Source organism: Camelus dromedarius, chromosome 12 (assembly GCF_036321535.1).
Source record: "Camelus dromedarius isolate mCamDro1 chromosome 12, mCamDro1.pat, whole genome shotgun sequence".
NCBI classification, from domain to species: domain Eukaryota; kingdom Metazoa; phylum Chordata; class Mammalia; order Artiodactyla; family Camelidae; genus Camelus; species Camelus dromedarius.
In genome coordinates this window covers 51,212,206-51,234,618 of record NC_087447.1, presented here as the reverse complement: position 1 = coordinate 51,234,618, position 22,413 = coordinate 51,212,206, and the positions used below count along the sequence as shown (strand labels likewise).

The 22,413-nt window shown below is 38.6% G+C and overlaps 1 protein-coding gene across 4 annotated transcripts in view; it reads left to right on the top strand.

Annotated features, from left to right (window-relative positions):
• PAK1 (p21 (RAC1) activated kinase 1) overlaps positions 1-22,413 on the top strand; it is a 122,679-nt gene that overhangs the window by 35,375 nt on the left and 64,891 nt on the right. Inside the window, exon 1 of one of the 4 annotated variants that reach the window (XM_031460422.2) lies at positions 14,387-14,572. The exons of 2 other annotated variants lie outside the window; for them this stretch is intronic. The gene's annotated coding sequence lies outside the window, so the exon portion shown is untranslated. Of the gene's footprint in view, positions 1-14,386; positions 14,573-22,413 lie in introns of those variants that run through there. One more of the 4 variants, XM_010990011.3, reaches the window with a different exon arrangement.

The following is a 22,413-nucleotide window of genomic DNA, read 5'->3' as shown; positions in this document are numbered from 1 at the left end:
AAGGTAGCCTGAAATTAATTGCTTAATATATGATACAGTTAGTAAATGCAATATAGGTTCAAAGAAAGAGAAAATTGTCTTGAGAAACAGTTTAGTAAAATAGTTGAGGGTTTAGTTTTATGGTGTCTGAAATATCTAGGGGTAAATTGTTGCTCTGCTACTTACTGACTAAGGCAATAGCAAGTTACTTAACCTCTCCTATCTGCGTTTTCTTCATCTCTTAAATGGGGATAATAATTACCTCAGGTTCTGAAGATTAAATGAGATAAAATTACTATAGTGGCTGGCATATAATGAGTGCTTGCTTAATATTTTCACGGACTGAAGTGGTAATGGGAGGCTTTTTTGAGAAGGCAGGCATTTTTCCTTGAAGTGCTGGTAAGAATTAGATATAGGAAATGTTTGTGAAGTCCTGCGTGTAGCTGAGTACTCTGTTACAGTCCTTAGTGTCTTTTTCTCTTACGTTTCCTTTCTCCATGTTTTCCTTACCAAGATACCCACAGTCTTTTTTTCTCTTTAGAACCACTTCGTGGGGAGAAAGTCCAGTGTAAGCTGTTACAACTTGCCTTTGTCTCCTCCAAGAGGTCAGTTCATTCCCACAGACAGGGTAAAGGAGATTTATCTAAGGTTTCTGACTCAAGTTAGACTTTCAGGCAGAACATCTGCCTAACCTCGGGAGAGAGCAGTGACCAAAGCAGCTTCAGCTTGGCCCCTGCAAAAAACGACCCAGGACAGGTAAATAGGAAGAGATTTTAGCCTCTCATCCAAAGTGCAGGCTGGAGCTTGATAGGGTAGGTCCTTGAGAAGGAAGGTAACAGAAAGGTGGGGAGAGTGGTCAGCACTTCTCTGTCTTCTCATGGTGCTAGAAAAGAAATAGATTCTGTTTCCAAACCTGGGGAGGAGGAGGGGAGAAAAGAGGGATTTGGGTAGAGGGAGTGGGGAAGGGAAAGAGGAAGTGCTTGCAAGGTATCTGACTTAGCTTGTGGAAGGACCATCAGTCTGGGAGTCAGGAAGTTTGGGTTCCAGTTCTGGACCTCCTATTGAATCTCTGTTCATTTGTAAGCTACTTGCGCATTGGTAAAGTAAGGAGCTCTCTAAAACCTGTTTCAGGTCTAAAACTTTTATACCTGTTTAATGAAGTCTAGAAGAAGGATCCAAGTAAAATACTCCAGGAGTTTAGAGGAGGAGGAAGAGAAAATTTCTGTTTGATTTATTTGGTCTATACTGGAGTTTCTCAACCTTGAGACTATTGATATTTTAGGTCATATAATTTTATGTTGGGGGCTAGTAGGCTGTTCTGTATATTGTAAGATATTTAGCAGCATCCTTTTCCCCTACCCACTAGATGCCAGTAGCATCTTCTACTCCCCCTCCAGTTGTGACAATCAAAAATGTCTCTAGACATTGCCAGATGTCCCCTAGGGAATAAAATCAGCCCTGATTGAGAACCAGCTGGTCTATATATGTGCAACTTGTAGGAACAGCTAAAAGATAAATTTAATCATCATCACCATCATCATCATCATCCCATACTTATATAGCACTTACTATATACCAGACACTCTTCTAAGGCTTTAAATATATTAGCTCAGTTAATTGCCATAATAATCCTATGTGGTAGGTACTAATATTGTCCCTCTTACAAATGAGTAAACTGAGGGGAAAAGGTTAAGTGAATTAATAGCAGCTAATGTTTTTATGAATTACTATGTGTCACGGACTCTACTAAATACCTTACCTATATATTAGCTCATTTAACCCTCACAGTCACTCTTTGAAATGGGCACAGATGTTACTGCAGTTTTACAAATGGGGAATCTGTACTGTGTCTAACTCTGTGCTGAGCACTGGCGGCACACTGGAATAGATTAGGTTCTAGAATACTTTTTCCTATTTTATCTTCAGAACATTATTCTGAAATAGATAGAATTACCACCATTAAATAGCTGAAGTCACTGAGACTCAGATAAAGGGGCAGAAACTGGTGGAACTGGCTGTTATTTATTATGTGTATGTTTTATGCTTTTTATGGTTGACCATGATGCTTCCAGCTACACAAAGCAGCAGGCAGTCAGGTGACAATGTGTGGCAAAGAAATACTGAGCCCCTGTTTAGGATGGAGGGAGAGCTGAGAGGAGCTCCTACTGATTTTTAATCTGAAGTTTGTTGGTGAGGTTTTCTTCTGCATATGTGCTCTCCTACCCACTTCTTACTTCCTGATTGACACTGGCTATGTATCACAAGTTGTAATTATGTTATAATTGGCTTGCTTATTTTTTTAATACCTGACTTCTGAGTGTTCTATCCTGTAAGCTCCATAAATACAGACTTCTTTATAAACAGACTCTGTTTTGTTCACCACACTATGTCAGCACAGTGCCTTGTGTGCAGTAGTTACTTTTATTTGTGAAATTTCTGTATCAGGAGGCACTTGAAAAGGGAGCTGAGAGTCAGATTGATTTATTCAAGATTAGACAGCAATTTGGTAGCAATTTTGGGACTAGATCTAATTTTTCCTATCTTCAGTCTTAGAATTCTTTGTGAGGCATTTTACTGCTTGCCATATACCTATCATACAGTTGGGACTATATGGCCTTGCTGCGGAAGTATTAAACAGCAGTTCTTTTCTCCTTTTCATCTTTGGTTGCCCACTGGTGTTGTCCTGGTGTGGCCTCTAACCACAGGATAAATGTTGACTGAGGACCAGGGAAGCCTTAGACTCCTTGCCAACCTAGAACTAGGAATCTCTCCTAAACAGCTACTTCCTATTTCAGTGGTGATGTGGTGGTCAGGATGTAGGGATTGAAACAGAAAGTAGGTTTAGGTTGTAGGGGAAGAAGGCAGTTGGGGTATCTACTTATCCTGCTTCTTTATTCAGTACCGCATGCTGAGTGCCTATGTTCATAACTTTAGAGCTTTCTTACTCTTCATTGTAATTTTGGGGTCTGCTCATTTTCCTTTTAGCTTGTGGGAAGAAGCCACAAAATTACTTAAATTAGGTGAGAAAAATGTCCTCTCCTTGTTTCAATTATTTTGGTCAGTAAAACTAGTGACAAAAAATGTCTATCAAGAGAAAATAAGTGTCTCAGGAAATTAGCTGTATGCAAGGCACTTTCATGTCTGTTTTCTTACCTCATTTTCCAGTCATTCTGCAAATGAGGATAGTAAAGATGATTTTTTAGAGCTGTTAGGATAAATATGTTTCTTCTAGGAAATACTCTGATTTTGACTTTGTCAGGGAAAAGTGGGAGTCATCAACCTAAGCATTGTCCCTGGCCTGCTGTATCATTTCACACTTCTCAAGTAACTTTTACTCACATTATCTTAAATAATCTTCACCATGTGTTCAGAGAGGAAAACACTGGGATTGTTTCTACTTAAAACAAATGAAGAAATTGATGCTCAGAGAAGTTAAGTGTCTTGTTCTGAGGACCAGGACTTCTGAGTCCCAGTTCGAGTCTCCTTCTTTTGTATACTGACCAATCCTTGGAAACATGGTAAAAAGAGTCCTGAGAGTCAAGAATACCCTGACTTAGGAGAATTTGGAAAAGTTTCTACTTTATTAAAACAAAAGTGCTGACTGTTCTAACTCACTTCAGTCTGTTTTCTTTCAGCATACAGTTATTGAGCATTTACTGTGCTGTACACTGTGCTATGCCTGGTTCCTTCCCTCAGGCTGTTCACACTTCACTATGGGTAATAGATTATCTGTGTGAGTGAGAAGAGCTACAGCAAATGTGTGTATGTGTGATTACATTGAGGCAGTGGCCCTGGTGATGGTAGTGGTCCAGGAGAGATGGCTTTGGGACTGGGCTTTGCTTGTGAGGAGAAATCTCACAGGATCGTATGTAAGAATTAAATTGGATGATGGGCATGACTATGCTTTATTGATTGTAAAGAATTGCATAAATGTTAGAGATTGTCATATATTATAGAGATACCACATACCACATCTTGTTGATGGACACTTAGGGTGCTTCCATATCTGGGCAATTGTAAATAATGCTGCTTTGAAAATTGGGGAGCATTATCTTTTTGAATTAGTGTTTCCATTTTTTTCGGATATATACCCAGGAATGGGGTTGTTGATCTATGGTAGTTCTGTTTTTAGTTTTTTAAGAAACTGCCATACTGTTTTCCACAGTGGCTGCACCAGTTTTCATTCCCACCAACAGTATACGAGAATTCTCTTCTCTCCACATCTTTGTCAACATTTGTTATTTGAGGATAGCCATTCCAACAGGTGTGAGGCAATATATCATTATGATTTTAATTTGCATTCCTCTGATGATTAATGATTTGAGCATCTTCATGTGCCTTTTGCCTATCTGTATGTCTTTGGGAAAATGTCTGTTTAGGTCTTTTATATGTCCCCCATTTTATGAGTCTTCTTGGTGGCAAAGTTGCTATCCAGTAAAGGAGATAAAAATTTAGATACTTGCTTCTCAGACTTCCCTGCTTCCAGAGCATAGGCAGTGAGTGACCTACGTTTCATCAATACCATGCTCCTACACCACACTTGGATTTAGGACTTAATGACATGAGAGAGAAAGTAATGGGGAGAAAACTTTCTCTCTTTGGTAGCATCACCTGCAAGGTTGAGTTCCTGGCACTAAAAAGGCATTGATGCTGTTGCACTCAGGTCAAATTCCCTCACTGCCAGAAGTGGTCTGGTGCTTACATCCAACAATCCTCTGACTTAGGGGTCAGCAAACTGTAGCCTGTAGGACAGATCTGGCCCATTCACTGTTTTTGTAAATAAAGTTTTATTGGAATACAGCCATATTCATTTGTTTACATATTTGTCTATGGCTGCTTTTGTACTACGCAGTTGTCGAGTAGTTGAGACAGCAATGAAATGGCCTGCAAAGCCTAAAATATTTACTATCTGATATTTTGCAGAAAAAATTTTCTAACCCCTGTTTTATCTGATAATGGTTGTCCCTTAACAGAACTGAAATACTTCTTCCATCAGACAGTAAGAGTTAGTACTTTGAACTTCATTCTCTTCTTTTTGATTTTGGTTTGGCTTTCAGGATGCACAGAGCAAAATTTGGTCACAAATTGCAATAGCTACCTTTAATGTGGGTTTTTGGTACTTGCTGTGATTTTCTTCTACTTTATGATTTGTATCCCATTGATGACTACCATTGTCCTAAGATGTCTGTATGTCTGTCTCTATCTTTATTTGTGCAAACAACCTGAAAGCTATTTTTGAAGAAGACAGGATTATACTGTTATCTTATAAAAGTAAGGACTTATTAGGGAGAGTGATTGCCTGACTTCTGGGACTCTTCAGTTCTCCTTTCATATCTACTCTGTGTCTTTTAAATTTGCTAGACCATCTCCAATCTTATGCTAATAAGAGGAATTCATTTATGGTTAGGGACCAGTGGCTGATAAGGAATAGAGGATTGAGACTAGTAAGACTCCTCTTCCTCTTGATTCTCTAGTATGTGTCTTGTTTGTATTAACTAGGAATGTCTTCAAATGTAAGTGGTAGAAAACCTAACAATGACTTTAAGTGTAGGGATTAACTTTCTTCACTTAACAAGAAGTTTGGAGGGAAGTGGATGGTTGCTGGCATGAGTTCAGATGCTCACAATACCATTTGGAACCCAGGCTCTTTCTGTTTTTCCATTCTGTAGCCTTAGAGTGTTTGCTTTCAACTGTTGTGCTTATGACCTTGTAGTTAGAAGTTGGCTACTGTAGTTCCAGGAAGAATGTTTGAGGAAGAAGAAAGGGGGAAAGGGAGAACTAGTGCTTCTCCTGTGTCTTATTTTATAATTAAAGCACCCTTCCCCCAGAATTCTTAGAAGTTTCTCATTATTACTTACTGTCACTGGAGGGATTAGATCTTCAACATACGAGTTTTAGAGGTGGGGGGTTCCATAGCAATATATTAACAAACACTTTTAGTAAATTGGGATAAGTAGAAAGACTGCTCTGAGGGTTATAAAGTTAGGGGTGACTAATTCTGTTTGAGGGATTCTTTGTAGAGATGGTGACATTGGAACTGAGTCCAGAAGGATAAGCAGAGGGGAAAATTATAGGAGTGTATATTGTTACTACATCCTCCCTGCTGAGAGGTTGGTTGGGGTGTTAATACCTTAAAGATTATCCATTTCATTATTGGACATGTCTGATTATTATAATGTTCTTATATTAATACAAAATAGAATTTCTCATTACTGTCTATTTAGTAGAGAACACAAGGTCATTTGTATGACATGATGACAAGATAATTACTCTTGGGCAATCACTTCTTTAGGCCAATTCTAAGATTACATTCAGATTTCTTTTGTGGTATTTATGGTTCTCTCTGATTTCTTCCTGACTGGTCTATTCAGCTCTCTTTATTCATTCACTTGTTCATTCATTCAGCTATTACTTGTCAGTTTCCTACTGTGTGCAAGGAATAGTTCTTAATTCTGGAGATAAAGGAAAAGTTTTTGTTTGTAGGGCATATGTTCTACTGGAAGGAGTCAGCCAGTAAGCAGATAAATATGTTGGTTGATGATAAGTGCTGTGGATACAAATAAAGCAGGATAGAAGAGAATAAAGAGTGCTGAGATGGAGTGAAGAGAGATTTTTGTTGTTTCATCTAAAGAGTGATCAGGGAAGACCTCTGATTAAGTGACCTTTGAGTAGAGACCTACAGGAAGCTAGGAAACAAGTTATATAGATATTTGGGGGAAAATGTGTTTTTAGGCAGAATGACCATAGGTACAAAAGCCCAGACATAGAAGTGTACATAGCCTGTTGGTGGAAGCCATTATGCTTGGAGTAAACTGAGTGAAGGAGGAAGAATTAGGAGACCAGGTCAGAGATGTAGCAGGGTAAGTAGGGGTGCAGGAGGAGGATGGAAGTAAGATCATGTATGGCCTTGTAGGTCTTCATAGGGACTTCAGCTTTTACACTGAGTGATTTGGGAAGCCACTGGAAGATTATGAGAAGAGACTGGTTCGATCTGAGATTTACGTTATAAAAGGATCATTCTGGAAGGCAAGAGTGGATCTAAGAGTCTATTGCAATACTCTATAAGTCATAGTTTCTCCACGGTGACACTGTTAACATATTGGACCAGATAATTTTTTCTTGTGATGGGCTGTCCTGTGTATTATAGGATGTTTAGTAGCATTCCTGATCTCTAACTGTTAGATGCCAGTAGTACCTCCCCAATTATTTCAACAAAAATTTCTCTAGACATTGCCAAAGTTATCCTTTGGAGCAAAATTTCTCCCCCTACCCTCCAAATATTGAGTACCACTGTTCCAGGTAGAAGTTGCTGGTTGTTTGGACCAAGGTAGTAGCAGTAAATGTGATGAGAAATGATTGAATTATAGATATATTTTGAAGATAGAGTTGGTAGGATTTGCTGATGGAGTTGATCTAAAGGTCATAGAAAAAGCAGAGTCAAAGACAAGTCAGATTTTTGGCTTAAGTAGCTGGAAGAGTGGAATTGCCATTTATTGAAAAAGGGGACAAATGCAAAAGGAACAGATTTTGGACCTGTGAAGTCTGGCTGTCAGTGTCACAGCTTTGTCTTCTATTGTCTTTAAAAATGCTTTGTTTCTTGAAAGTAAGAAGTAGGTCTCCTCTTGTTTCAACCTTCAAGACAGTACTGTGTCTGGCATGTAGATCAAGTTCAGTAAATGCTGAATGAATGATGAGATTATTCGCTGTTTCTTGAATGACTAGATTATTTACTATTTCCTAAACAGAGCTCATGCTTTTTCCTCCTTTGGGCTTTTGCTTTTGTGATTCTCTCAAGGGAATTCTCCTTTTCCCTCAATCTCAGTACCTCTATCTATGAATATTCTACTCCTTTTTCAATATCCAACCCAAATACTGTTTCCTCCACAAAGCTTCCCCCAGCTCTACGGATGTAATCGATATCTCCCTTCTCTGTACTTTTTTGGCTTGTTTGAACTTCAAGTATGTTTTAATTTAGTTGCTTTGTAACTGACTGCCACTGAATAGATTTTGCGCCCCCCCTCCCCACGATTTCTATCCCTCCACTGCTTATTTCTTTTCTTGAAGTGTTTTGGTAAGCTAATATTGTTATTTATTTATTTCATACTCCATCTCATTTCATAGTTCTTAATAGACAACTAGCCCTGCCATCTGATTACGAGAAAGAATGATATATTAGTTGACTATTTTAGTATAGCTAAAATCATCATTGGTGACTGATTCTTTCCTATATTTAACTGGTAATACCACAGGCTGTAATTCTCAATCAGTAAATATGTTATTCTTAAAATTATTTGTAGTTGCAGAAGAATCAAAGAAAAACAATCATTTTCAAATTCTATAGGCACTATTGGTTAAAACCTGTAGTGTCTAAACAAAACGTGCTAATTATTACTTTTCAGTAGACTTTGTATAGTGTTAACAGTGGTTGCAAACTCATATGCTTATAGAAGTCATGTGAGCGACCTGAAAGGGCCAAGTTAGGCCTGAAATGAGCACGTAGACAAAACATTGCTGGTCAGAGTCCATGGCTTGCAAGAATCATTTGTAAATTATTTACTTTGTAAAACCAAAGGACTATATAAATGCAAGTAATAATTGCACTTAAAACAAGTTAACTGCTAACTTGGGTAAACTTGGGCAAGTTATTTGATATCTCTAGAATTTATTTTCTTTCTTTGTACAATTTCATCTCTTAAAGCCCTTTCTACCTCGTTTTATTCTGCTTTTTCATTTCTTTAGCTAGTAGTTTCTTCCTTGATTAACCTATTAACCCTCAGTAATAAATAAAATGCTGTCTTCTTACTAATATGCCTCAATTTCATGAGTCTTGCATTTCCTCAGAGGGAGCCACAGTTAACCACGCTTTCTACAGCTGTACCCACCATTGAAAGAGTGTGTGAGCCAGCTGGTCAGCCTTCTATAATCAAACCAGCATCTGGTTTTTGAGAACTGAAATCTAAAATAGAAGATGCTTGAATTTGATCTTTCTTGCTGAAGACATTAGTGGCCCTGCCTTATACTGTATGGTACATATTTTGTAGTTTCTTCTACCTTATCCTGTTTATTTTGTTTATTCTTTTTTCTAGTACAGTACTTTTTACAGTTTTATACATGCCAGCTTCCCTTATTAGTGGTGATTTCTGGAGACAGAGGCCATTTCTAGGTCATCTTTAATCCTTGTAACCTAGTACAGACTAGGGCACATGGTAGATGTTTGATAAATGTGTGAAGAAATAGCATACTTACCAGTTTTGTAGGTGATAAAGACTGGAAGGAAATACTACTATGCTAGATGGTGCAGACAGAGTGAGAGAGCATGAAAGCACTTGTGTTGAAGCCAACAAGATGAAATATAAGGAGGATAACAGTGAAGTTCTACATTTTAAGTCTCAAAGAAATGGCAACATATGGGCAGTCTAGGGAGCCCTAGCATGATGTTCTTCTCATGAAAATTGTGGTTTTGGCTACCTAAGCCCAATGTCAGTCAAAGGCAGTGCAGTGGCTTAAAAGCTAATGCAGCTTTGGACTGAATTATTGGAAGTACTAAGTATAGTTAATGGAGGTGATAGTTAACTATGTTCCAGAGTTTAGACTAAACTCAGAGTATCACGTTTCCTATAGAGTACCAGGCACGATAAATGAGCTTTATCTTGTATGTCTTCTTCTTTTGCTTGATATTTTTTCTTCATTTAAAATTTTATAACAGACTTTAATTTTAGAGCAGTTTTAAGCTTATAGAAAATTGACCAGGAAGTATATAAGACTTCCTGTATAATCCCTCTCTCCCACTCTCCCCAGAACTTCCTCTATTATTAAAATCTTGCATTAGAGAGTACAATTGATAACCAATATTGATAGATCATTATTAACTAAAGCCTATAGTTTATATTAAGGTTCACTCATTGTGTTGTACAGGTCTGTGGGTTTTGACAAGTGCACAATGTCAAGTATCCACCATTATAGTGTCATACAGAATAGTTCCCCTACTTTTAAAATGCCTGTGTTTCACCTGTTCAACTTTACCCTCACCTTCTTCTGAACCCCTGGCAACCACGGATTTTTTTTGCTGCTTCTATAGTTTTTCCTTTTCAGGATATTATATAGTTGGAATCAATCTTTTTAGACTTTTTTTTTTTCACTTAGCAGTATACATTTAGGGTTTTTTCTAGGTCTTTTTTTTGGCTTGATAGTTCATTGAATAATATGCTACTGTGTAGATACTTATCTCTTTATCTATTGAAGGATATCTTGGTTACTTCTGAATTTTGACAATTATGAATAAGGCTGCAGTAAATATTTGTGGAGAGGTTTTTATGTAGACATAAATTTTCAACTCATTTTGATAAATATCTAGGAGTGCAACTGCTAGATTGTATGGTATTTACGCCTATCTTTAGCTTTGTAAGAAACTGCCAAACTCTCAAAGTGGCTGTACTGTTTTACATTCCCTCAGCAGTGAATGAGAATTCTTGTTGCTCCACACTCTCACCAACATTTGGTGTTATCAGTGTTTTTGGTTTTAGCCATTCTGGGATGTATGTATTGGTATTTCATTGTTGTTTTAATTTGCAAGTCCCTAATCGCATATGATGTTGATTACCTTTTCATGTGTTTTTTTGGCCATCTCTGTATCTTCTTTGGTGAGGTATCTGTTCAGATCTTTTGTCCATTTTTTGATTGGGTTGTTTGTTTTCTTATTATTTCTTTTTATTGAAGTATATTCAGTTTACAGTATGTCAATTTCTGGTGCACAGCATAATGTTTCACATATATTCTTCATATTCTTTTTCATTATAGGTTACTACAAGATATTAGACATAGTTCTCTGTGCTATACAGAAAAAACTAGTTGTTTATCTATTTTATATATAGTAGTTAATATTTGCAAATCTCGAGCTCCCAATTTATCCCTTCCCATCTCCTTTCTCCCCAGTAACCATAAGTTTGTTTACTATGTCAGTGACTCTGTTTATTTGTAGATAAGTTCACTAGTATCTTCTTCTTTTTTTTTTTTTTTTAGATTCCACATATGAGTGATATCATGTGATATTTTTCTTTCTCTTTCTGGCTTACTTCACTTAGAATGATGATCTCCAAGTCCATCTGTGTTGCTGCAAATGGCATTATTTTATTCTTTTTCATGGCCGAGTAGTATTCCATTGTATAAATATACCACAACTTCCGTATCCAGTCATCTGTCAGTGGACATTTAGGTTGTTTCCCTGTCATGGCTATTGTAAAGAGTGCTGCTATGAACATTGGGGTGCATGTATCTCTTCAAATTAGAAGTCCCTCAAGATATATGCCCAGGAGGGGGATTGATGGCTCATACGGTAAGTCTAGTTTTAGTTTTTTGAGGAATCTCCATACTGTTTTCCATAGTGGCTGCGCCAAATTACATTCCCACCAACAATGTAGGACGGTTCCCTTTTCTCCACAGCCTCTCCAGCATTTGTCATTTGTGGACTTTTGAATGATGGCGATTCTGACTGGTGTGAGGTGATACCTCACTGTAGTTTTGATTTGCATTTCTCTGATAATTAGCCATATTGAACATTTTTTCATGTGCCTATTGGCCCTTTATATGTCTTGGAGAATTGCTTGTTTAGTTCTTCTTCCCATTTTTGGATTTTTTTTTAATTAAGTTGTATGAGTTGTTTGTATATTCTGGTAATTAAGCCCTTATCAGTCACATCAATTTTCTCCCAGTCCATAGGTTGTCTTTTTGTTTTGTTTATAGTTTCCTTTGCTGTTCAAAAGCTTATAAATTTAATTAGATTCCATTTGTTTATTTTTGCTTTTATTTCTATTGCCTGCATAGACGCCCTAGGAGAACATTGCTAAGATTTATGTCAAAGAATGTTTTGCTTATGTTTTCTTCTAGGAGGCTTATCGTGTCTTGTCTTATGTTTAAGTCTTTAAGCCATTTTGAGTTTATTTTTGTGTATAATGTAAGGGAGTCTTCTATTTCATTGATTTACATGTGACTTTCCTATTGCTGTAGCTTTATATTAAGTCTTCAAGTCAGATAGTATTAGTCCTCTGATAGACACCTATATATAACTGTAGTTATATCCTTAGAGATATGTTGCTTAGGCTACGTCCCAGAACAATTGAGTCATAGTCTCTGCTATATATTCACTATATATTCTTAAAGCTTCCCAGGTAATTTTGATGCACAGTGGGAGTTGAAAACCATCATACTAGAACTACCATAAGCTCGCTGAGGGTGTGGTCCTGTTTGATGATGTGTCTGTCTCTGGTGGCTTGTATACGATGCTTAAATAGTTATTGAATGAACAAAGTATTAAAGAGAACTGAAAATATTTATCCTAGAGAAGAGAAAAGTGCATGGCCTTGATAGATGTGCATATACACATATCTGAAGACCTTTAATATGACTTGGCATTGAAGGATGTTTTCTGAGTGCTCCAGGAGGCAGAATTGGAAGTTTACAGAGGGGCACCTGGCTGAATATTAGGAAGCACTGTCTCATAGTGCAAGTTGCAAGGGAGCTTTCTGTTCCTGCATGTGTTCCAGCAGAGCCTATCTGTAAGAGGGGCTGCTGGATGGGTTGGGAAGTTGGATAAGAGCAGATGCTATAATTTGGTTATTCATCATTATTTTGAAAAACTGACCAAGGTTGAGGACTCTTTCTTGATCTTATCTTATTCATACATTGAGATGAAGGATAAGGGTGAAAGGTCAAAAGAACATCGTAAAACTACTTTGAAGCTGATTTCTCATAGTGCAGCAGATACCCTACTCTATATTATTGAGCAGTTCTCTCTATATTGGGAGGAGAGTCTTCAAGAAATTCCCTATTTCCACCAAATTTGAGACTTCTGGTAGTTAGAATAGCACAAGTACTCAGGGTCTGGGAGGGATGAAAGATACTTAACAGAAGAGCTCTTTCTGTCCTCATGGAGTTCTTTCCCTACATTCTTCTATAATTAGATTACTTTCGATACATTGAATGGCGGTGTAGACATCTGTCAGGGAAGATGGCTAAATACCATAAAATCTCTCTAGCACATGTCAATCATTGATCAGACATGATACTGATTACCTGCTCTTTGGCAGGCAGTATGGAGAGGGATATGGCAGTTGATATAAAGATGACTGACATGACAGAAAGCACAAGTTAAGAGTCAGACCAAAGTTGGGGTGACTCGACCATTTACCAGCTGTGAGATCTTGAGGAAGTCACTACCTTCTCTCATCCATCACCTCCTGTCTTTCAACAAGTTCTGCTGCTGCTTCTTCCAAGCTGTGTCTTTAGAATAATGCTTGTTTCTTTTCATTTCTTCTTCCAATTACTAGTCTAAGTCATTGCCATCTTCTCTTGCTTGGAGCTCTGAAAAGAATCTACTAATTTGTTTTCTTGTTTCCATAACCCTCCCCTCTGTTCTCCATTCAGCAGTGATCCTTTAAAAATATAGATTAGAGCTTTTCATTCTGCCTAAAACCTTCCAAAGCTTTCCTATTGCTAAAACCTAGAACAGAACCCAAACTCCTGGTAATAACCTGCAAGAGACCCTGCATAATCTGACTCCTGGCATATCTCTCAAGAGCAGGGCATAGAGGGGTAGTATTACCTCTTAGGGAGCATTTGGAAATGTGTGAAGTTTTTTTTTTTTTTTTTTTTTTTAATAGTTTCAGTCATTGGGGGGCACTGCTATCATTTAGGAGGTCTGGGCCAGGGTTATAAATTTTCTGTAATGCGTTGCTCTGCTCAGGGGCCATTACATTGCCTATTACATTGCCTGATTCACAGTATGTGTTTAAGAAATACATATTGTACAAAGCCATATTCTTCCTGGACCTCACTTTTGACGTATATAAATTGGAAGTGTGTCTACTTCATAAGCTGAGATAGACATAAAATTTTGTAAAGCACCTGGTACACAATGGCACTTAATAAATGGTAGCTGCTGCTGAATTTTCTTTGCTTAGAAGCTCCTGTAAGCGGCTGATGTTTTCCCTGGGGCATTAGAATTAAAACCTGACACCTGTGTTGGAGGCGGTGGTTGAGTGGGAAGAGATCTTTTCCTGAGGCCTGATCTGTTAGAATGCTAGGTTTGAGGTGAGCTGTCCGGAGTTCAGACCCAGCTGGAGAAACTAAGGCACAGGGAGCTCTGGTTTTCTTCCTTGACTCTGGGACTCACCCAGGAAGCTCTGACAGCCCCTGGAAAGCCTGGATTCAGTGAGAGACTACCCGCTGCTGAAGACTAGTTTGGAGAAAATAGCTGAGGAGATGGGAATGTAGTTGTCTCCCCTTCCCTCGGCGCTTCTGCTTCTTTGCAGAAAGGAGAAGCGCGGTTTCCTCCCGCCTCCTTCCCTCCCTTATTTCCCCGCCCCTTCTGCTTCGCCAACCCCAAAGCAGAGCCTTCGCTGCGCCCTGCGAGGGCGGGAGCGTGCTGCTCCCCGGAGCCAGAGCTGGGGCAGCTGAGCTGCTGGGAGCCCGGCCCCAACTGAGTAGAACAGCAGCACGGGTGGAGCCAGGGCGTTGCGCGGCCCGCCAGGCGTGATAGAGGTGCGGCTCTGCGGCAAAAACCTTAGGCAGAGATGCCGGGGCCGACTCCCTCCACCAGGTAAGGCTACCATCCTGGGCGGTGCTGGGGAGGGGGCTTTTCTGCTGGCTTCCGGTGACGCGGGTCCGGTAGATTTAGGATCTCTTCCCCTAAGAGACCCTAAATGCGAGAAGGGATTTAGGGTGGAACCCTCAGATGAGCCCACCCAGGGTTAGGCCAGCACTGGAATCAGAGCTCTGGCTAGGGAAGGGTGTGAAGGGGAAGCTGATTTGGGGGCAGTTTGCTGTGCCACAGGAGCCTTGTTCCTTTGCAAGCACCCTTCTGCTTGGTGGCTAGGGTGATCCTTTCATCTGCCTTGGATTAGCTGCTGGCCTTCTGGGACCATAGGGCTTTTCTCTTGGGTGCTGGGGAGGGGAATTATAAGTGACTCGCTAAGAGGTGGAGTAAACTGAGAGATAGGAGACCTAGGGTCGGGAGACTGGTCCTGTTCAGGCAGCTTCTGTGGACCTTAGTTTCCTTATCTGTGCAATGAAGGGCTTGACATTTTGTTTGTAACTCTGGCTTTCTCAGGCTATTAGACTGTTTTTGGACAGGTGAGCTGGTAAAAGCCCTAGAACAGATTATAGAAATACTTCTGTCAACACTAGGAGACAGATAAACTTGGGAAGCAGATCCTGGTATCCTGTCTTGTAGCCCTGTGGATGGCATCTTGCTGGGCTGCTCAGGACCCAGTGACTTAAAGGACAAGGCAGAGGTTGAGAATGCTGATTATTTTAGTGTTGAGTGTAGATATTTTGAGTAGGGAGGTGGAGCTGGGAAGAAGCAGGTCAAGGTATGTTAATGGTTTTTCTCCAGACTGCTCAATTCTTGGATACTTGGGCATAAAGCTGCTTTAAACTTGGCTGTCTTATCTGGAGCCTCCTCCTTACTCTGCCAAGCTAATGATAGACCTTGGGGGCTATGTAATGTCTTAATCACTATAATTCTTTCCTTTTTGATCATCTGGGACCAAGAAACACATGTCAGGCCTCATGCTAACCTACCTTGATTATTTTGGACCTCTTTTTTCCAGTCAGTTTTTCTATGACCCACCTCCTTATCTCTGTCTCCCCACTTTCCTTTCTACTTCCTACTTCTCATCATTTTTCCTGTCCTGCTTCCTACGTAACTTTTCTCCCATCCCCACTTTCTCCCTTCTTCTTGCTCCCCTCATACTTCCCTTCCTTATCCTTTCTTCTTCATAGCCAGTTTTTCCTTCCCTCTTTTGGATCCTTCTTTTCTTGGTTAGGCTTTCTTCTCTTTTCCTCTTAGATTTTTTTGGTTAAACTTTTCCATTATTAGTAGGTTACTGGTTTGCAGGGACCTTTGCTAGTGTTTGTGAGGTCCAAATACTCTGTTTCCTCCCTAACTCCCTTACTTTCAGCTTTTGCCTACAAATTTTATCTTCCCCAAGTGCCAGTCTCTCTTCTTACTGCCTCTGTGCCTTGCTTTGGGCCCTCAAATAAGCATTCTTCCTAGATTTGTCCCCCACCTCCTTCCTGGGGTTTAGTGGGTGGGCATCAGCAGGCAATAGGGAGTAAGCAAGGTGGGAAGCGGAGGGCTTGCAAACTAGAGTGGGAGGAGAGCAAGAGTGTCCAGAGGCTCAGACATTGAGGAATGAAGACTCTTTGGCAGCTCTGAAGCCTTGCGGACCTGGAGGTAAATAAGCAGACCTGTGAGCCTAGGGAAGAAGAAGAGGATAGCGGTAGTCGGATAGAGGGAGAGAAGAAGTCCTGAGGGAGAAGAATAGTGCTCTTTTAAAGAAGAAAGTGAACTGGGTAAGATAGGGGTTATTTTGTGGGTAGAGGTAGGTGTGCTGGAAACACTATAGTCAGGGAAAGAGGATCATTTAGGTTAATTTTCCTCTGAAGACTAACTTTTTGGGTTGGTTTGTTTCTTCTCAGCAAACTTTTCTTGAGCAGTGTCCTCTAGGAGAGCAAGAGGGGAAACAGAGATAAGAAGATAAGATGGTTGTTATCCTGGTACTCACTGTCTAGACGAAAAGCTTTGAATATGGCATCTATTCATCACCAGACATTCTCTGGATCATCTAGTCTATGTTAGTTGTGGTGCCAGGTGTTGGGGATACAAAAATGGAAATTGGACTCAGTTGCTGCCTTCCAGTGCAAGTAAAGGAGTATGGGAATCTAAAACCGCATGTGATAAGTATATGTGATAAAAGAGAAGCATAAGGGACTGTGATAACACAGGATGGAATTTTTTAAAATTAAAGAATAGTGGATTTACAATGTTGTGTTAATTTCTGGTATACAGCATAGTTATTCAGTTATACTGAATATTCTTTTTCATTATAGGCCATTAAAAGGTATTGAATATAGTTCCCTGTGCTATACAGTAGGACCTTGTTTATCTATTTAACATATAGTAGTTAGTGTCTGCACATTGAGGAGGAACCTTTTGATTCAGTAAGAAAGTAGAAGAGCTGGGGGCTAAACTCAAGACTTCTCTAAAGGTGATATCTATTTTCTTATACTGTGTTATCTTCTAACCCTGTATGTACATATAGTGTACAAAGAGTTTTCTTATGTTGTATTTTCTATCTATCTGTTGGGCTAGACTTTAGGTACTGCTGAAGTGAAAAAAGAAAAGTTCCATGTGGTAGGTCACTATGCCATTTCCAAACTCATTACCTTGGAAAGGAAACAGACTTGGTCCCTGTTAACTTCACTTGGCTCTAGGCCACTTGGGTGACTCGGTGCTGTCTATGAATCATTTGCTCTCGTTCTCCCCTTTTGCACCCCTCAATTTTCTTAAATTCAATTTCTGGCAGACTAGAATCCAGAGACCAGATGGAGCTAGGTTAGGCATTTTATTTCCATTGGCCTCTGTAAAATAGGAATTTAACACCTCATAGGGTTGGTGAAGATCAAATGAAATAATGAATGTGTGAAACTGCTTTGTAAACTGTGAAGTGCTGTACAGATGTTACTGTGGTTGTTCCTGAATGTATTTTCAGCCATGAAAAATGGTCAGATGCTGCAGCATGGGAGAAATGCCTAGGGTTGCTTTCTGACTAGTTTAAAACTGAGCCTCAATCCTTAAAGGAAAAGAGGGGGCTAGAAAGAGTATGATTTAGAGACTGGTAATTTGGACCCCATGCTGAAAACTGGGGTCAAGAAGTTTAGTGTTTTCCTTAAAATCAAAACAAATAGTAGGTGGCAAGTATAAAAGGAATTTTTTTAGTGACGTCTTGAACTACAGAGCGTGCACGCGCGCACACACACACACACACACAAAGAGGAAAAGAGGAAGAAAGGGGGAGGGATTCAACACCAGACTGACTTCAGTTCAAATTTTGGTTTACTACTTACTAACTACTTGGTTTTTAATCTTTCTAATAGTCATATATAAAATGGAAGATATTTATACATACCTTAAAAGGTTATTATAAAGCTTGAAAATCATTATATAAAAGAAAAGAAAAAATATATAGTAGGCACTTAAAAGCTATATTTATTTTATCCTGCAAAAATAAACTTTGAATTTACCTTAAGAAAATCTTGACTTCTGGCCTGGTAAGGGCCCCTTCTTTTGGATTCACGTAGCTCTCATGTGCTTCCTCTTACCATTCATAGTGGCACTTACCCTGTCGAACTGTCATTGTGGTTTATGTATGCCTCTCCTATTAGCATGTGAATATTTTGGGGACACAGAGGGTTTAGTAAATCTTGGTGTCTACTCTTACTGAGCCCTATTTAGTTGTTAGATATACATTGGTAAACACAACAGAAATAGTGTTCTTTCTTGAATCTTACTGTTTATTGAGGGAAATGTGTAATAAGTAAGTGAATATAATTAAAATTTATGGTAGATGCTGTGAAATCCAAGAGTTTCATTTGTTCTTGTCAGGTTTAAGTTCTTTAAGAGAAATGCAGGTGGATTATCTAACAGATGGTTATTAGTCTGAAAGAGCTTTTGGGCTAAAGATAGAAACTTGGGCATCATCAACATATAGATAATCTGTAAAACCATGGGAATAGATGTTCATCTGGGGCAGAGTGTAGTGCATGAGGAAAGGAGGTTCCTAGCATTGGACATGTTGTGGATAGCTAGTGAAGGAAGAGCCTGCAAAGGAGATACAGGTAGATAGAAAGAAGGAAAGCCAGGTGAATGTGCTTCTGCAGAAGCCAAGAAAATAGAGCCTTTGAAAGAGAAGGGAGGTCAGTTACGTGGAATGCTGCTGAGAGGTTGGGTAGGGTGAGGACACAATAGTGACCATTTGATTTGGCAACAGGGAAGTGACTGGTAGTCTCGACAAGACTACTTTTGGTGAAATAGTAGGGTGGTAGTTGGCAAATAGAAGGCGAGGAAGTGGAGCTAGTGTAAGTAGACAATTCTTTTGAAAAGCTGTGTTATGGAGGGGAACAAAGAAATGAATGGTGTTTGGAGGAGGATGTGGGTGTAAAAAGGGGTGTGTGTGTGTATGAGTGTCTTTGAATAGAAGACACTATAGCATGTTTATATTCACCCAATATTCTCAGCTCAGGCCAAAAATTTAGAGATCATCTTGATCTTTCCTTTTTTCTCACACTGTGTATTCAACCTCTAAATAAGCCATTTGCCTCTACCTTCAAAATATCTGCCCTTGCAATACTTCTCTTTGCCTATTGCAATACATGTAGGCCACCATTAGTTCTCATATGAGTTATTGTAATAACTTCTTAATAGTCTCTCTGCTTTTTCTTTGCTCCCCTGAAGTCAGTTCTCTGCAGCCAGAGTGGTCTATTTAAAACATAAATCATATCACTGCTCAAAATTCTCAAAATTTATTGTGGCATATAAAGTCCTACATAATCTGAGTTCTGGGTACATCTCTAATCTTAGTCTCCTACCACATTTCTCCTGTTCACTTAACTTCTGTCTTGTTGGCTTTTTTGCTGTTCAGTACACCCCAAAATTCTCATCTAGGACATTTGTACTTACTGCTCCCTCTGCTTAACAGTGCTTCCAGATATTACTATGATTTACTGTCTCATTTCATTCAGGTCTTAAGTGTCTCTTCCTCAGAGAAGCCTATCCTGAGGTATGTAAGCTCTTATGTACCATCCCCAGCTCTGTCCCTTCTGCATTCACATGTACTACTCTTTAATTTTCATTATGAACTTGACATTGTATATTTGTTTGCTTATTTCTTTGTGTGCTTCTCTTGCTAGTCTATAAGTCTGCAAACCCACAAACACAGGGACTTTGTCTTATTCAGCTAGTTTAGTATTGGTACATTGTAGATGTTAAATAAATACTTGTTGTATGACTGAGTGTGTGTGTGTGTGTATGGTGGGGGGTAGAGAGGGAGAGAGAGAGATAAAGAGATATTAATGTAACTGAAGGAGATCATTCCAGGTGAGAGGGAGTAAAAGTGAAGGAATGGAAGGAAAAGAGAGAATGAGAGAAAGGCTTTTGATGGGAGAGGGGACACCTTCTTCATTGTAACTGGGTGTTCCAGGTACAGGGAAGCATATAGATTTGGGAGTGGGAAGATAGAGTTCTGCAAAGATTTCTGTTTTCTCATTGAAAGTTGGCTCATTGGCTAAGGAAAGGGGTGAATGAGAAGCCCGGTTGATGCCCATTTGTGGCAAGGTAATCATAAGTATTGGGAGAAAGATAATTTTCAAGCTAAAGCAGTTAGCCAGGTAATGTTCTCTAGGATATTTAGCTCTTTTAGTATAGAGACAGTTTGGAGAGAGTTGAACTCAACTGTGCCAAAGCTGGGATTTTGCCAACTGAATTTTGGAAAGGGAAAGAAGGAGGTTGATTGTTTTTGTTTTTGTTTTGTTTTTATCAGATTTGTTTAGTTTATGTATGTACAGTGAAAGTCTATTATAAGCCACCTTATCCTACAGATTTTAACGAGAGTCAGTCATTGTCCACAGTTAATATCTTAAGTCTCAGTTCGCTGGCCTTTACCCCAGCATTCATAGGCTTATGTGGTAATATGACTTGATACTGCTGATAATTTCGGCACATTGTAATATATTTATTAGATGGTAAATTCTCATTTTCTTTTCTTTCTTTTTTTAAATTATAAATAAATATAACATAAAGGTTGCCATCTTACATGCACCCCAAGTTTCATACCAGCACTCTTTACAATAGCCAAGACAGGGAAACAACCTAAATATCCACTGACAGATGACTGGATAAAGAAGTTCTGGTCTGTTTATACAATGGAATACTACTCAGCTATAAAAAAGAATAAAATAATGCTATTTGCTGCAACATGGATGGAATTAGAGATCATCATTCTAAGTAAAGTAAGCCAGAAAGAGAAAGAAAAATACCATGTTATCACTTCCATGTGGAATCTAAAAAAATGACACAAATGAACTTATTTACAAAACAGAAGCAGCCTCACAGACATAGAAAACAAACTTATGGTTACCAGAGAGGGGAAAGGGAGTGGAGAGGGATAAATCAGGAGTTCAGAATTTGCAGATACTGACTACTGTATGTAAAATAGATAAACAACAAGGTCCTGCTGTATAGTATAGGGAACTATATTCAAAACCTTGTAATAGTCCATAGTGAAAAAGAATATGAATATATATATTTATTTATATACACACACACACACACACACAACTAAATCACTGTTATACACAAGAAACTAACACAACATTGTAAATCAACTATACTTCAATTAAAAAAAAAGTTACCATCTTAAGCATTTTTAAGTATACAGTTCAGTGGTATTAAATACATTATTGTGCAACCATCACCATCATTCATCCCCATAACTCTTTTAGTCTTGTAAAACTGAAACTCTATATCTATTGAGCAACAACTTCCCATTCTTCCCTCAGCCCCTGGAAACCACCATTATACTTTTTGCCTTTATGATTTTGACTACTCTAAGTACCTCATATAAGTGGAATCATACAGTATTTGTATTTTTGTAATTGGCTTCTTTCACTGAGCATCCTCAAGATTCATCAATGTTGTAGCATACTGCAGAATTTCATTTCTTTTCTGAAAAATATTCTATTGTATGTGTATACCACAGTTTGCTTATCTTTTTATTTATTGGTGAACACTTGGGTTGCTTCCACATCTTAGCTATTGTGAATAATGCTGTTATGAACATGGGTATACATACAGTTCTTTAAGACCCTGCTTTCAATATTTTTGGGTATATACCCAGAAGTGGAATTGCTGGATTATATGGTAATTCTACAGTATTTTTAATTTTTTGAGGAACTGCTTGCTCTACTGTTTTCCATAGTGGCTGCGCCATTTCCATCTTACATTTCTACCAATAGTGCACGAGCATTCCAGTTTCTCCATCCTCACCAACACTTGTTTTTTCTTTTTCTTTTTTCTTTTTTTTTTTGATAGTAGCCATACTAATGGATGCAAGATAGTATCTTATTGTAGGTTTGACTTGGACTACCTTAATAGTTAGTAATGTTGATTTCCCTAATGATTAGTGATGTTGGGGGCATTTTTTTCATGTGCTTATTGGCCATTCTTATGTCTTTTTTGGAGAAATATCTGTTCAAATCCTTAATCCATATTTGACTTGGGTTTTTTGTTTTTTTGTTGTTGAGTTTTAGAGGTTTGATGCTTTTTATTTATTTAATTTTTGTGTATATGTTTTTATTGAAATATAGTCAGTTTACAATGTGTTAATTTCTGGTATACAGCATGATACTTCAATCATACATGAACATACATATATTTGTTTTCATATTCTTTATCACCACAAGTTACTACAAGATATTGAATGTAATTCCCTGTGCTATACAGTATGAACTTGTTATTTATCTATTTTACATATATTAGTTAGTATCTGCAAATCTTCAACTCCCAATTTATCCCTTCCAACCCGCTTCCACCATGGTAAC